This window comes from Tursiops truncatus, chromosome 14 (genome assembly GCF_011762595.2).
Source record: "Tursiops truncatus isolate mTurTru1 chromosome 14, mTurTru1.mat.Y, whole genome shotgun sequence".
Classification (NCBI taxonomy): domain Eukaryota; kingdom Metazoa; phylum Chordata; class Mammalia; order Artiodactyla; family Delphinidae; genus Tursiops; species Tursiops truncatus.
In genome coordinates this window covers 54,277,028-54,290,668 of record NC_047047.1, presented here as the reverse complement: position 1 = coordinate 54,290,668, position 13,641 = coordinate 54,277,028, and the positions used below count along the sequence as shown (strand labels likewise).

At 49.4% G+C, this 13,641-nt stretch overlaps 2 long non-coding RNA genes across 6 annotated transcripts in view; one reads left to right on the top strand and one right to left on the bottom strand.

Annotated features, from left to right (window-relative positions):
- LOC109551151 (uncharacterized) overlaps nt 1-13,641 on the top strand; it is a 168,746-nt gene that overhangs the window by 69,083 nt on the left and 86,022 nt on the right. For all 4 annotated transcript variants that reach the window (XR_012325722.1, XR_012325721.1, XR_012325720.1 and 1 more), the window contains exon 3: nt 10,743-10,923. This is a non-coding gene — a long non-coding RNA (uncharacterized lncRNA). The remainder of the gene's footprint in view (nt 1-10,742; nt 10,924-13,641) is intronic.
- Nucleotides 2,109-11,713, bottom strand: LOC141276345 (uncharacterized). 2 transcript variants are annotated; one of them, XR_012325724.1, is made up of 5 exons: nt 11,595-11,713; nt 9,174-9,330; nt 6,515-6,602; nt 5,357-5,623; nt 2,109-4,988 (listed from the first exon to the last, which is right to left on the bottom strand). It is a non-coding gene; the product is annotated as an uncharacterized lncRNA (long non-coding RNA). The 2 variants fall into 2 exon arrangements; XR_012325723.1 differs by lacking the exon at nt 11,595-11,713 and adding an exon at nt 9,957-10,110 and having other exon boundaries at nt 9,174-9,334.

Here is a 13,641-nt window from a genome sequence, read left to right as displayed (position 1 = left end):
GTATTAAGTAATTCTGTATTTTGGTTTTATTAAAAAACTAAGTATAGCCCATACTGCAACCACCATGTGGAAAAATAACCTTGTCCTGACACAAAGGACAAAGCACAGAGAAGTTAAGGGGACTTACCCGAAGGTCACGTGGCTGTTTAGTGAATGGCAGAGGATGGCATATAAATCCAGCTCTTCCTATGCTAAGCCTAGAGCATGCACCCCCGCCCTTTGCCGCCAGGCCCTCTGACCCAGGAACACCAGTGTGGTTCCTCCTCATCTGTGTTCCCAGTCACGTCCCTGTTGAAACCCCAATCCTAAGGCAGGACTGAGTCCCGCTACTCTTAGAGACGATGAAACCACAAGACCCAGAACCAACTCTCTTGCCTGTCAGCTCCCATCCACATGCGTGGATGCTGGGGACCCAAGAAGAGAGAGAAGTGGGAGTCAAGAGTCAATAAGTCAGAGAGGCAGGGTCTGACCTCTAGGAGAGGGCCAGATGCAGAACCAGGTGGTTTCTGCTGTCTGCCTGCACGTCCTGGTGCTGTGCTGTGGTGTCGCACACGTCTGTTTTGTGCTGAGTCGGTGCTGTATTCTTACTGTCGGGTGATGCACTGCAGGGAGTGGGGGCCGTTGCTCGCTGCCCAGTCCCTGGTGTATCACATGTGTCATGTGAAGGCCCAGCTTAGAGCACTTTCCCAGAGAGACCCCGGGGCTGGTCCTGGTGACCCAGATCTATCCCGTAGCTTCACTCCAGGTCTGACTTGCTCACAAACATCACCCTCAACTCCCAATTCGCAAGCCTAGGGCCCCATTCCCGGGCAGGCCCAGCTGCAGGCCACTCTGCTAATTAATGACTGCTGATTGGCCCAAGAGGTGCACTCATTATGCCCAGTAGAGATCAAAGCCAGGCCCAATAATCTGCTAAACGAGATGTCAGATTAGGGCATTCTTCTGGGCTATTAGAAAGATTTTTCTCCCTGGGTAAAGGCCTGTCAGGGCATATGACCCTGTCACCCACCATGAGCTGAGCCAGAGGGGGGATCTGCAGCCTTTCTGCTCCTCTCACTTTGAGTGTGGCCATTTAATGGGACAGCCCCACCCCAGGGGCCTGCATGATCCCCAGGGAGGTCACAAAATGGGAGGAGAGTCATGTTTGGGCAGAGTCACCTCTGCCTCTTCATTCTTGGGGTTGCTGAGGGTCAGGGGGAACTGTGGACCTCCCTGGATCCCTGCGCTTTCAGCTGTACTATGGGCATACTGCCTCAGTTTACCTCCTAGGGCTGGGGGTCAAGTTTAGTGTTGATACCAGTCCCTCTTCTCAGGAACAAGCCCCAGACTGACACTTATTTCAAACTGAAACCCCTAGCTCAACTTTCTCACTCCAGGTTTGAGAATGGAGCCCCAGTTTTTAGTATTAGTGCTAATAGCTATTTTTAAAATATATATATTTATTTATTTGGCTGTGCTGGGTCTTAGTTGAGGCACATGGGATCTTCATTGCCAAGTGTGGGATCTTTAGTTGTGGCATGCGGGATCTAGTTCCCTGACCAGGAATCGAACCCGGGCCCCCTGCAATGGGAGCACAGAGTCTTGACCTCTGGACCACCAGGGAAGTTCCAGTGCTAATATCTATTAATGGCTACCATTGATCAAATGCAGAGAGTATCGTGCACTGTGCTGGCTAAATTCTGATTTTATTTATAATGTCTGAAAACACTACGAGTTAGGTATTATTAACATCCTCTATGAAACATGAGGAGAGCAAGGCTCAGTAAATTGTCCAGGTTACTCAGCTGAGCAGCAGCTCCAGTGGTGGGTCCTGATTGGCTGAAGTCAATCAGCAAGTTGATTGGCTTAGAGAAAGGCACGTGACCTAATTTTGGCCAATGAGAGAGCACTAATCACTAGACTAAGGGAGGTCCTAGGAAAGGAAATCTTTCTCCCTGGATGGTGTGGGGTATGGATGGGAGGTCTGGGACTGCTGAAGCTATTTTTCTCTCACTAGAGAAGAATCTGGAGCTGTTGGAGGGTGGGTAGCATGAGACCATGTGGGGCCAGCGTGGTGGGTCTTTGGAATCGTAGTTTGAGCCATTGAATTGAACTAAGCCAAATGAGTGAATGAATACATTGTCTTTATTGTTTAAACCAGTTTGAGTCGGGCTTCCTGAGACTTGCAAGTAAAAGTCTGGTATATGGCCCCTGTCCCAGAGGAACCAGACCTGCCCTGTGGGTCTGGGCCCCAAGAGTCAGCTCAGGGGTGAGCTCACCTGGGAAGCCAGGAGGCTCTTGGAAGCTGGCTTGGCAGTCTGCCACATAGTGTGGTTACCGCTTGTCCTGCCGGCCACTGTCCCAGCTGCCACCTCAACCCAACTTGGCTACCGCCTGACCTGCCACCCCTCCTTTGCCTGATCACTGTCTCCCACCATCCTCCATCCTGCCCAGCCTAGTTGGGATGCCCAGATTCAGCCCAGGCCTGGATGAGCCCTCTGTGTTGGTTAGGATTAGGTTTGATTGCAAGAAACAGACATTCAAAGTGACAATGGCTTAAACAAGATAGAAAGCTATTTTAACAGAAAGTACGTAACATCCTCAAGATGGGTGTTCATGGTTGGTGTGGCAGCTTGGCTCCACCAGTGTTCATTTGTACCTTCACTCTTTTTACATTGATCGACTTTGCCAGAGATTTGTCTCCTTTAGCAGTCTTTTCAGAGAACCAGGTTTTTGGTTTTATTGTTACTTGCTATGTCCATTTTCTATTTCATTAATCTCTGTTCTCATCCTTATTATTTCTTTCCTTCTTCATTATTTGGGTTTACTTTGTTGTTTCCCTCCTCCCTAACTTGAGCTGGACAATTAACTCTAAGTCGTAGCCTTGACTTTTCTTACATAAGCCGTAAGTGAAAATGTGGATTTTCTCTCTAACATCCCTGTAGATGCATCAAGAAATTTAGAAATGTCGTTACGTTAATTATTGTTAGGTTCTAAAGATTTTCTCATTTCCATTATAATTTCTTCTTTAACACTTGAGTTATTTAGGAATGTGTTTATCAATTTACAAAATAATGTCTTAAAAGTAATTTCTTGCTGTCAATTTCTAATTTCTAGTTTGTGCATAATACACGGTCAGTCTTTATAAGTATTCCAAGAAAAAAAAGAAGAATATAATGACCGAGTGAAGTGTTCTATATTTGTCCATTACGTTAAGATTGTTAATTTAAATCATTACTAATAGTATCTCTTTGCTCTCTCAGTTATAGAGAGATCTGCTGCGATTGTAGAAACGTTGGTTCCTTTTTTGTAATTCTGTCAAACTTTATATATTTTGCAGTCATGTTGTTAGGTGTCTACACATTAAAAAATCTTCTATCTTTCCTAGTGAATTCCCTTTCATTATTACGTATCGATCCTCTTTATTCCTAATTATGCCTTTTGCCTTAAAATCTCTTTTATCTGATATTGATATTACTATACCAGCTTTCTTCCCGTGATTATTTTTTGTTATATTTTAACTTCATCCCTTTACTTCACACTTTCTGGGTCCATATATTTTAGTGTGTCTCTTGTAAATAGCGTATAGCTAGATTAAAACATCCAATTTAACAATCTGGCTAGGTTGGCTCATGTACATTTATTGTGACTTCTGTTGTATTTGTTTATCTGGGAATGTCTTAATTTCTCCTTCATTTCTGAAGGATAGTCCTGCTGGATAGAAAATTCTTGATTGACAGTTTCTTGTATATGATGAGTTTTGTTTGTTTGTTTTTTCTCTTGCTGTGTTCAAGATTCTCTTCTTATCTTTCGACAGTTTGGCTATGATGTGTCTAGGCGTAGATGATGTAACATGGCAAGTCTGGAAATCAGATTCTCCTTTCCTTGAAGGGTTTGTTGTTTGCTGTTGCTATCGGCTTGCTTAGTGACTTTGCTGGACTAATTCCATAAAAGCCGTATTTCCTGTATGTGCAGCCATTGAAGTCTCTGCTGGGTCAGCCTAGCGACCGACTCATGATTGATCAGAGATATCCTTAAATGCTTTGAACAAAATTTTCTAAGTTTTCCATATGGATACATGAAGCTCTAGAACATTCACTTCAACCTCTGTATAGTTTTCCATTGTATGCATATACCTCCATTTATTCATCCTTGTATCTATTAGTGGACATTTAGGTCATTTCTAGTTTTTTGACATCACATAGAAAGTGGTGTTGAATATCTTTGTGGGTGTCTCCTCTAGCCCACGTGGGAGAGTCTTCTACCGTATATACCTGGATGTGTAATTACTGGGTGATGGAATGCATATCCTCAACTGTAGGAGATATTGCCAAACTGTTCTTCAAATACTTGTGCTCTAATGATACTCATTTATGTGTCCGTTATCAGTTTAGTTTTTTTTTTAAATAAAAACTTAGCTTTAAAGCTGACCTCAGAAGTTTTCTCCTTCATAGGGCCTCTTGTGGTTCTTCTGCCCCACTGTGGAATGCTGTTTATTTCTGTCCTGTTGCATCTCCTTCACTTTGCCTTGTGCCGCTGTTATGACGGATGTCCCTTCTCAACTACAAGATTCAATTTTCCTGGAGGACATGGACCATGGCTTGTTCATCAGAGCATCCCCCCAAAAAGAATCAGATACAGAGTAGTCACTGAATTGAAATGATTCACGATTTCAGTACCTTTTTCTGGATCTGGTCCAGGTCTGGTCCCATAGGGGAACCTTCAGCTTTCCCTCTTTCTCCTCTTGATATTTCAACTCAGCTAAGTTCATCTCGTATTACTAAGCACCCAAGTCTGGAGATACTCGTTTTGAGATGGGTTAGGGCTGGGATCAAGGTTGTCTCAATGTGGAAATTTTGGCTAAACTCCTCTTCCTGCTGTGAAACGCAAGCTTCCTCATGAGCTGCCAGCTCAGGCAAACATCTTTGATTTTCGGGAGGTGGTCATCTGAGGTTTGGAATAATTTGGATGTTGCTGGGAAGAGGTTAACCTTTGCTTAGCCAGCCTTTCTTCATGGAAGTACAAAAAGATAGACAACGATGTTAGGAGAGACAGTCACACAAGACATTTAAAGTCACATCATTCACATATAGACAACTGCTTTGCTGGCTACAACTCATTCTTAGCTGGTCCTTGAAGCAGTCACACCTGGTTCCCATTACTGTATCTACATAAAAGCAGTAAAGCTGCCTTTCTTCAAAAGTACTGTGAAGCACGATAATTCACTCTGACCTGCCCCTAGGTTGTCCAGATGAGCTTGTCTGACAGTTTCATGTGATCACAGTTATCCACAGCCCCTCATGAAGGCACATTCAGTCCAGACAGAAACAAATAATTGGCCTGCCAGTTTAAAATGCCAACGGGATTCAGCACATACCTCTTTGGGCAAAGCTATCCGCTCTGCAACTTGGTTGGCAGTCTTGTCTCGCGCACCATTTCCTTGTATGCAGACACATTCACCTTATACAGATGGAACTCCTGCAGTTGCCTGGGCCCCTGGGTGGAAGTCCCAACCCCTCGATTGGTAGAAGAGGGCTGGGAGAAAGCTGGGAATTGGTGGCTTTGGGGGAAGTATGCAGCTCTCATAACGGGAGAGGCCATTCTTCCCCTTCTAATGGAGAGGGAAAGGGAGTCCTTTCTCTTCCTTAAAGCCAAAAAAGGGGGACACCAAGAGGCCCATTACTGTTTTTTTTAATTGAAGTACAGTTGATTTACAATGTTGTGTTAATTTCTGCTGTACAGCAAAGTGATTCAGTTATACATATATATGTACATTCTTTTTCATATTCTTTTCCATTATGGTTTATCACAGGATATCGAATATAGTTCCCTGTGCTACACAGTAGGACCTTGTTGTTTATTCATTCTATATATAATAGTTTGCATCTTCTAATCCCAAACTCCCAGTCCATCCCTCACCCACCCGCCTTGGCAACCACAAGTCTGTTCTCTATGCAAGAGATCCTTTCTTAAAGGACCCATTATTTATGTCTCCTGGATGGTTCAAAATGGTTCAAAAATCATTTGCCCACATTTAAATCTCTTTGCAGAAAGTTAAAAAAAAATCTTTTGGAGGTGCTTGCAAAAGTCTTTTTATATTTTGAAGGGGCCCACAAAATGGGAGAAGGGAGTTTCTGGTCCGCCCCTGTGTGACGCGAGCGGGAGAGAGGGCTGGCTGGCAGAGTGGAGATGGAGCAGCGGCTCTCCCGCTATTTGGCAAAGCCAGGGTTCCCGAGTTTCCTGTGGGTTTAGTGGATGCCGGATAAGGATAAGGCAGCTGGTCTTGAGTTCTTTACTGTTACCCCCTCCTGTCTTCCCCTTTCTCCCTTCCTCCTATCTCCTCCCCACCAACGCCCCCCCTCACTGCCTGCCCCCTCCTTCCCCCGCAGCAGGCTGCCTGCTGAGGGAGAAGTACCAGCAGCAAATGGCCCTTTGCTTCTTGCATCCCATGGGAGAGCCAGCCCGTGGATGCCTGCTGCACTGGAGGCGCCAGAGGTCATTTGGCTTAACTAAATAATTAGCAGAGGCAACCAACCTGGAGAGGACTTCAGCCTGAACGAGTTAGAAGATGTGTGCCCTTTTCCACCTCCTTCTCTTTGTCCCAAATGCTGGATGACCTGGACCTAGGAGGAGGTGGGGGAAAGTGTGTGAAGATCAGATCAGATCCCTTCTCCATTGCAACTAACTGGGGCTACAGCTCTGGCCTCTCCTGGGAAAGGGAGGAGGAGAAGAAACAAACCAATAAGCAGAAATGCGTCTTGATGAACAGAACCAGATTGTCCTGGAAACTCAAGAAGACTAAAATGTATGGGTTGGACCAAGTTATAGTTGGGTTGGACCGAGTTATAGTTAAGGGAGCCTTTAACCAATGAGAAAAGGAATTTGTCATAGTATAGATAGGGGAGGATAGAAGACATAAAGCCATTTTTGTGTTCATTTCCCACTAAGTTGAGACTCTTCAATAAACCAGTTATGTCTGTGAATTTTTGAAGGATCAACATACAGTTCTATAGATTCACAAGCCCTAGACTTGATAATGGAGCTACAAAACGAGACCACAACGATGCATCAAGAACCACTGAAGGGGGCTTCCCTGGTGGCGTAGTGGTTAAGAATCCTCCTGCCAATGCAGGGGACACGGGTTCGAGCCCTGGTCCGGGAAGGTCCCACATGCCGTGGAGCAACTGAGCCCATGCGCCACAACTACTGAGCCTGCGCTCTAGAGCCCGCAAGCCACAACTACTGAAGCCTGTGCACGTAGAGCCCGTGCTTCGCAACAAGAGAAGCCACCGCAATGAGAAGCCCGCGCACCGCAGCAAGGAGTGGCACCTCGTTCGCCGCAACTGGAGAAAGCCAGCGCACAGCAATGAAGACCCAACACAGCCAAAAATAAATAAATCAAATAAATAAAATTAAAAAAAAAAGAACAGCTGAAGGTTAAGCTTTAAAGATAAATAAAACCGTCAAAAAGAGACCTAATTGTGGGAAAATGATTTTTGAACCAGGAAACATGAGTACAATGAAATAGTTCACAGTGGGAACGCAAACAGAATTGTCATCATTCTAGAAAAGCACTGAAGAGATGCTGCAGGTGGCCATGGTGGGCTGTGTGCTAACCGAAGTCATACCGGAGCAGAAACTAAAAGTGAACAAAGCAAGTGGTGAGTGCCCAGAGGAGAACACCACACAAAAGAAAGCAAAGATGCTGTGAGAGGAGGCTGGTCTCTGCCTTGCCTCAGTCCCAATTCCCTTTCCTTTCCTCCTCTCTTCTTACAAATGAGATGCTTCCACATCTGTGATTCATGGGGGCCAGCCTCAGTAGTGTTGGTTCAAGAGAACAGAGTTCAGAAGCCAAACATGATGTCACTAGAACTTCAGTTCTGTCCTTGGATTTCTCAGTCACGGAAGCGGGTACTTCTGAGCCCACACATCTCTCCACCTCTGTGCCTCCTCAGGACACAGCTTTCTCCTCTCCCCATAATTCCACCTCAAAGCCACCCAGTGCCTCTCGGACCTTTCTCTCCTTTCCCCTTTTCTTCCAATTTCTGCTTTTCAAAGGCCCAGGGAACCACCTTCCCCGGCAGGGATGACTTCAAGGGTGGGAAGGAGAGGCAAGGAGGTGGGTCGGCCGGAGTCCCTTTAGCAGGAGAGGGGAAGAGGGAGGCTGGGAACAGTCACTGGTTAATGATTTTAACCCGTCAAACAGTAAGTATGTAGAGTCTTTGCGGCCAGGTGAACCTGACAAGGACGCTGTGTGACTCAGTGAGTTAGTTAACCTCTCTGAGCTGCAGAGTCTTTAGATTTAACTGGGCATGATGATTCCTGCCTCATGGGGTTGGCTGTGAGAGTTGAATGGATGACCCATGAGAAACACAGGGTCCCCTTGAGCCCAGTGGCTGAGCATATCTCTCTGTGGCCCCCGGGGACATGGGAGTGCAGCCACCTAGAGCCTAGGGGACATGTGTTCCTCGGAGCCCCCCAGGATGAGGGGCTTCCCCTCAGCCCCAGAATCCAGCTTCTCGGGGCCAGAGCCTCCCTCTCAGCTGCTCTGGGCTTTCTCTGACTCCCTGCTTCTTCCTCAAGACCTGGCCCAGCTGTCTGGGTGCTTCCCCTGATTTCCTCTGATGCTGGCGGGGGCTGCCTTTTCATCTAACTGCCTGGTTGGTTTGGTTTGATAACTCCTTGACTGTGCGCCTCTGGTGCCCCAGGCCTTGCTGCGGGAGCCTCTGGCATTAGCTTTCGAGGTGTGGATCTGTGGGGCTGGCTGGGAAACGTTCCTTCATGGACATCCAGGCAGAAGGGCTTCCCTACTTGGCCTGGTGCCCCAAATCTCCAAGCAAACGCCTTCTCTGAGCCCCAGATCTCTGCCCCTGCTCTGTTCCCTTTGCTGCTCTGACTGGGTCAGTTCCCCTGGGTCCTCTCAGATGGCTGGGCCCTTCCTGCCTGCCCAGGACGGGGGCCCTGAGGCCAGCAGTCCCTCCTCCCCTGGCACAGCCCTGGGACTGCCTGGAAATGTGGCTTTAGGGATCAAAGGTGGAAATCTGAGGGAAGGAAGGAAGTGGGGGAGGGAGGGAGGGAGGGAGGAAATAAGTCAGTCACTGCTCCATCACAGGGCTGTGATGTGGTGCTCCTAGGATTCTGTCTGTAAAGGGCGAGCCCCGTGCCCCTCGCAAATGTGTCAGGTGGCTACTGACCTGACGCGTCATCTTATTAATTTATGAGAGTCAGATGGAGGAACCACACGTGGCTTCTCTCAGCTCAGTTCGTCCCAGGGTCAGCACAGCCAGCCCTTGAGATAAGCAGTCGACTCTGCTCCACCGGGATGTTCTGACTCGGGCACGGGTTCATCTTCTCACTGTTGGTGCACAAAGAGGACTAGTGTCAACAGGATGGGGATGCCCAAGGAGTGGGGAGTGAGAAGCTGTTTAACCCACTTAGTGAATCTGCTGCTTAGAAACACAAACAAATAATGAGTGTGCTAATTACGAAAGACAACAAGGTTTGTCTGTTTTCAACACCTGTCAGTCATCTCATTCCAATCTTCCCACAGCCTGTGAGATGGGGCACGTTTTTCCTGGATTTACAGATGTACTGCTGAGGTGACTGAGAGCCAGAGAGGTTCAGGGTTGTGCAAGTTTGCACAGCTGAGTGCAGATTCAAACCCGGGGCTGAGGGTCACCACCTCCCGGGCAGGCTGTCCTTCCCATCACGTTGTGGGCTACTTCCGGGCAGCCCTCGGCCAGCGAGGAAGCTGGTGGTAACTCAGCACGTCACTGTCTCCCGTTGGCGGAAGGGTGACCACTCTCGGCACCCAGAGGCAGAGGGACCCACCCCAGGTCTCAGGAGGCTCCTGTGCTGGCCCTGGACAGACCCCTCAGGCCTGGGAGTCATTCAGCCAGTGAACTGGGGGTGTGGATGGGGCAGGAGCAATGGCCTCGGAGTGGGACAGCCCTGGGGTTCCAAACCCAGACACTTACAAGCCATGACTTCAGGAGGATCACCTTCTGTGTGCGGGCCCCATCTCCTTCCACAATAAGTGGGAAGCCAGGGAGCGGGGGTGCATCATAATCCCGATTTCTTATACTTGCTGGGAGTTTCTTATATTTGCCCCATAAATGTTCTTTTAACTCTGTGGCCCCAGAGACTCCTCAAGGCCACCCAGGAAGGGGCTGTGCAGGGTAAGGAAGGCCTTACGGCTGATGGCAGGTGAGAGAAATGCTGAGGGTAGCGTGGGCTGGTAAGGGAGGGATTCAGCATCTTCCCCAGCCAGAGGCCCCTTGCACGAATCCATAGGCCTTTGCAGTTTTCCGAGCGCTTTGCACACTTAACCCAGGAGAGTTGGTACCCCATTTTACAGGTGGTGAAGCTGAGGCTTAGGGGAGGAAGGAATGCTAGTGAGTTCCTACTCCACCCCCAGCTTACACTGGGCACTCTGGCACCTTTTGTCACCCTTATAGAGACCCTCCCTATGGGGTCAGTATTATTATGCCCATTTACTGTTGAGGAGACCCAAGGCTCAGAAGGAGTCATCTGCCCATGATCACACAGCTACCAGATGATGGAACTAAGGTTGATGCCTGGGGGGCTCTGATTACAAAGTCTATGCTTCATTCACCACGAGGACAGGACAGGTACTCTACTCAAAGCCAGCTTTCTGGACATTGAGTCCAGTGCTCTTTCCTTGGCCCACGTTCCCCTTGTCCTGCTCGAGACTTCAGAGGACACTAAGTTGGGATCTGATGGCTGTGCTTTTGCCTTCTCAGGTGCACCCCGTTTCCAGTGGACTCCCACTTGGTGCTGGCTTGGCTTCCTGGAAAGAGAGTGAAAAATCAGAGCCTAAGAGCTGCCACTGAACTCCACAGCCTTCACCTCGCCTCTTCCTGTTTGGAAGACCCAGGTCCAGTTAGCGCCGTCCTGCTTCCCAACTGGGAGCCCGTCCACTGAGTAACTGCTGTTGGGCAGGGCACTGCCCGTTATCACGCCGTTGCTTACGCTGGTGCAGAACAGGCTCCCGAGCGGTCCGGCCTCCTGGGGAGGCCAGGTGTCCCTCTGGGCCTGGGAACCCGTTCCTCTGGGGCTGAGGTGTTGCTTCCCTTGATGGTAATATGGTTCAGGGCTCTTATTTCTGTGGCTCAGGAAGCGAGGGAGTGTGAAAGGGTTAACTTAATCTTGGCCGTTATTCCTTTTTGGCAACTGCAAGTGAGCTTAATAGGATCTCAGCTTTCCTGTTGCCTCACCAATGAAACAGAAACCAGACCACAAGGGGGTCTGGAGATGGTTAAACGGTGATGCCTCGGGTGATGCCTCCTGGTGGGCTGAGGGGCCTCCTCGGAGATATCATTAGGAAGTGACGCTAGAAATGCCATGCAGGGTCCCCTGTCACCCGGGTAGGAGAAGGGGCAGGGAACTGGGGGCTCCCCGGAAGGCCCGGCTCCAGGCAGAGGGGAAAGGGGGCAGGTGTAGTGTCCGCAGATGTGGGCTGGGATCCTGGCTCCACCACCTTCACAAAATCTGGGAGTCACAGCCTGCTGGGGTTCTCACCACTCAGGATTCAGTGCATAAAAAGCACTCAGCTTGCCACAGAGCATGCCCAGCTCAATAACTGTCAGCCCTACCCAACTTCTGGTGTTTCTCTCTCTTCTGCTCCTCCACTCCCGGGCCTTTTCTATTCCTCTTCTCTCTTCCTGAGGCGCTCTTCCTTCTGTTCATTTCTTGGCCAGCTCTTACTTCAGATCTCAGTCTGAATGTCACTTCCTCCAGGAAGCCCTCTGAAACCAGGCTGGCAGACCTGAACTTCCCCTTCCGGTCTTGTCCCTAGCCCTCCCCGTCTCCATCACAGTTTCCCTGTGGGGCAGGTGTTGACTGTGGCTCCCTCACCCTGGGGCCTTGGCAGCAGGGCCTGCAAGGGTCTGCACCATTCACAGCCTTGAGAGGGAACGAGGAACGGGTGGGCGGGGGGGTGGTGGTGGCGAGGGACAGGTCACCGGTGCTCTGACCCACGAGGCGCCCTCTGGGAGCCAGGAGCAAGGGGATTTAGCCAATCCCGAGGTCGGGACTCTTCTGCCAGGATCGCTTTTCTCTCCGCTGTGGTTTTCATTATTTTTCATTCCCAGACTATTTTGGAAGCTGGCTGCCATGGGAACTGAGTCTTTGGAAAGCCCCGGCCTCTTTTCCCCTCCTGCTTCCACCCCTCCTTCCATCTCCATTCCCTCTTAATTGGTTTTTAGTTCCCTGGCTTTCAGGCTGGTCTGTTTATTTTGATTGCTGCTTGACAGAGCAAATCTTTAATGAGCCGGCTTGTGGGGAGCGCCCTCAGCAGCCGTCTGCCTCCGGGGAGTGGGGGAAGTGCCCAGGAGGAGGTGGCAGGCACAGGGTGGCAGTCTGTGGTTGGGGCCCAGTCTTCCTTCAGGTATAGTCTAAAGTAAGGAAACAGAGCTTGCCCTCCCCAAGCTGTCTGCAGCCTCAGCCTGGAAGATCCCACAGCTCTTTTAAACAACCCTTCACAGGGCTCCGCCCCATCCTCCCAGTGACCCTGAGGGGAGTGGGGCTCAGAGAGACTGAGAGACCCAATCACCCAGCCAGCAAGCCCGTGCCTCCGTGATCTGGGGCCTTGCCGTCATGCCTATGTCTTTTTTCCTTGTATCCTCAATTTCCCAGGAGCGTCACTCACCCTTAGGCCAAATTGGCAGCCTGTGGTTCCAGCTAGGCTCTTCCAGACCCTGGCTTTGCGAGCCAAGGCCCTCCTTGTTTTATGCCTCGGTTTCCCCACCTCTGTGGCTCTCGTTTAGAGCCATCTGCGCCATACGCTACTCATAAGGCAGCTTCTTAGACTGGATGAGATTATGTGTGCCTGCAAACTGGAAACGGTTGTATGAGTGTGCGTCACTATGATGAGTGTACAACACAATCTATAGAGTTTTCCTAGCTGCAGCCAGGCTAGAAGCCCCCAGGCCCTTTGACTGGACCCGTCTTCAGGGTGACCTCAGGGGATGTGGGTAGTTTCCCCTTTCTTATTGACCCCGTTCTGCTAGAGCCATGAATCATAGAAGCAGAGACCCATGGGGTGTTGGAGTGAGAAGCTGCCTTAGAGATCAAGCCCAGTGGCTTTCAAACTGGTGTTAAGGGCTCCGACTGGGACTTTGAGGACAGTAGGAGTGGGGCTAGCCTTCTTCCCATTCCTAACTTCATTCCAAGGGCCTCTGCTTTTATCTGCTCTGCCTCATGGGGTCATGTGGTATTTCTTTAGAGAAGAGGGCTCCCTTTCTGCACTGGTCATGGTTGGCTCTCCGGAATACGTTCAGACCAGATGGCAATCCCATCTTTCCTTTTCTGTGATGGGTTGGAAAGGGGCACTTCTGGCCAGTGAGTGGTAAAAGGAAGTCTGATAGGGCCTTGTGGGAAAAACTTCTTGCTCCTAAAAATCAAACACAAGAAAGATGGATCCACTTCATTCTTGGCTAGGGGTGTGCCTTGGTTGTGCTGCCTGGTACTGTGGTAGCCAACCTGTGCCCCTGAAGAAAGCCAGATCAGGGGCAAAGCTAATCCATGGAGAACTGCAGAGCGCCTGACGACATTGGTGGGCAGCTGACCATACCAGCCCTGGAGTGGTCCTGTCTCTGGACTTTATCAGATGATAACTTTCTTCATTGTTTAAGCCTGTTT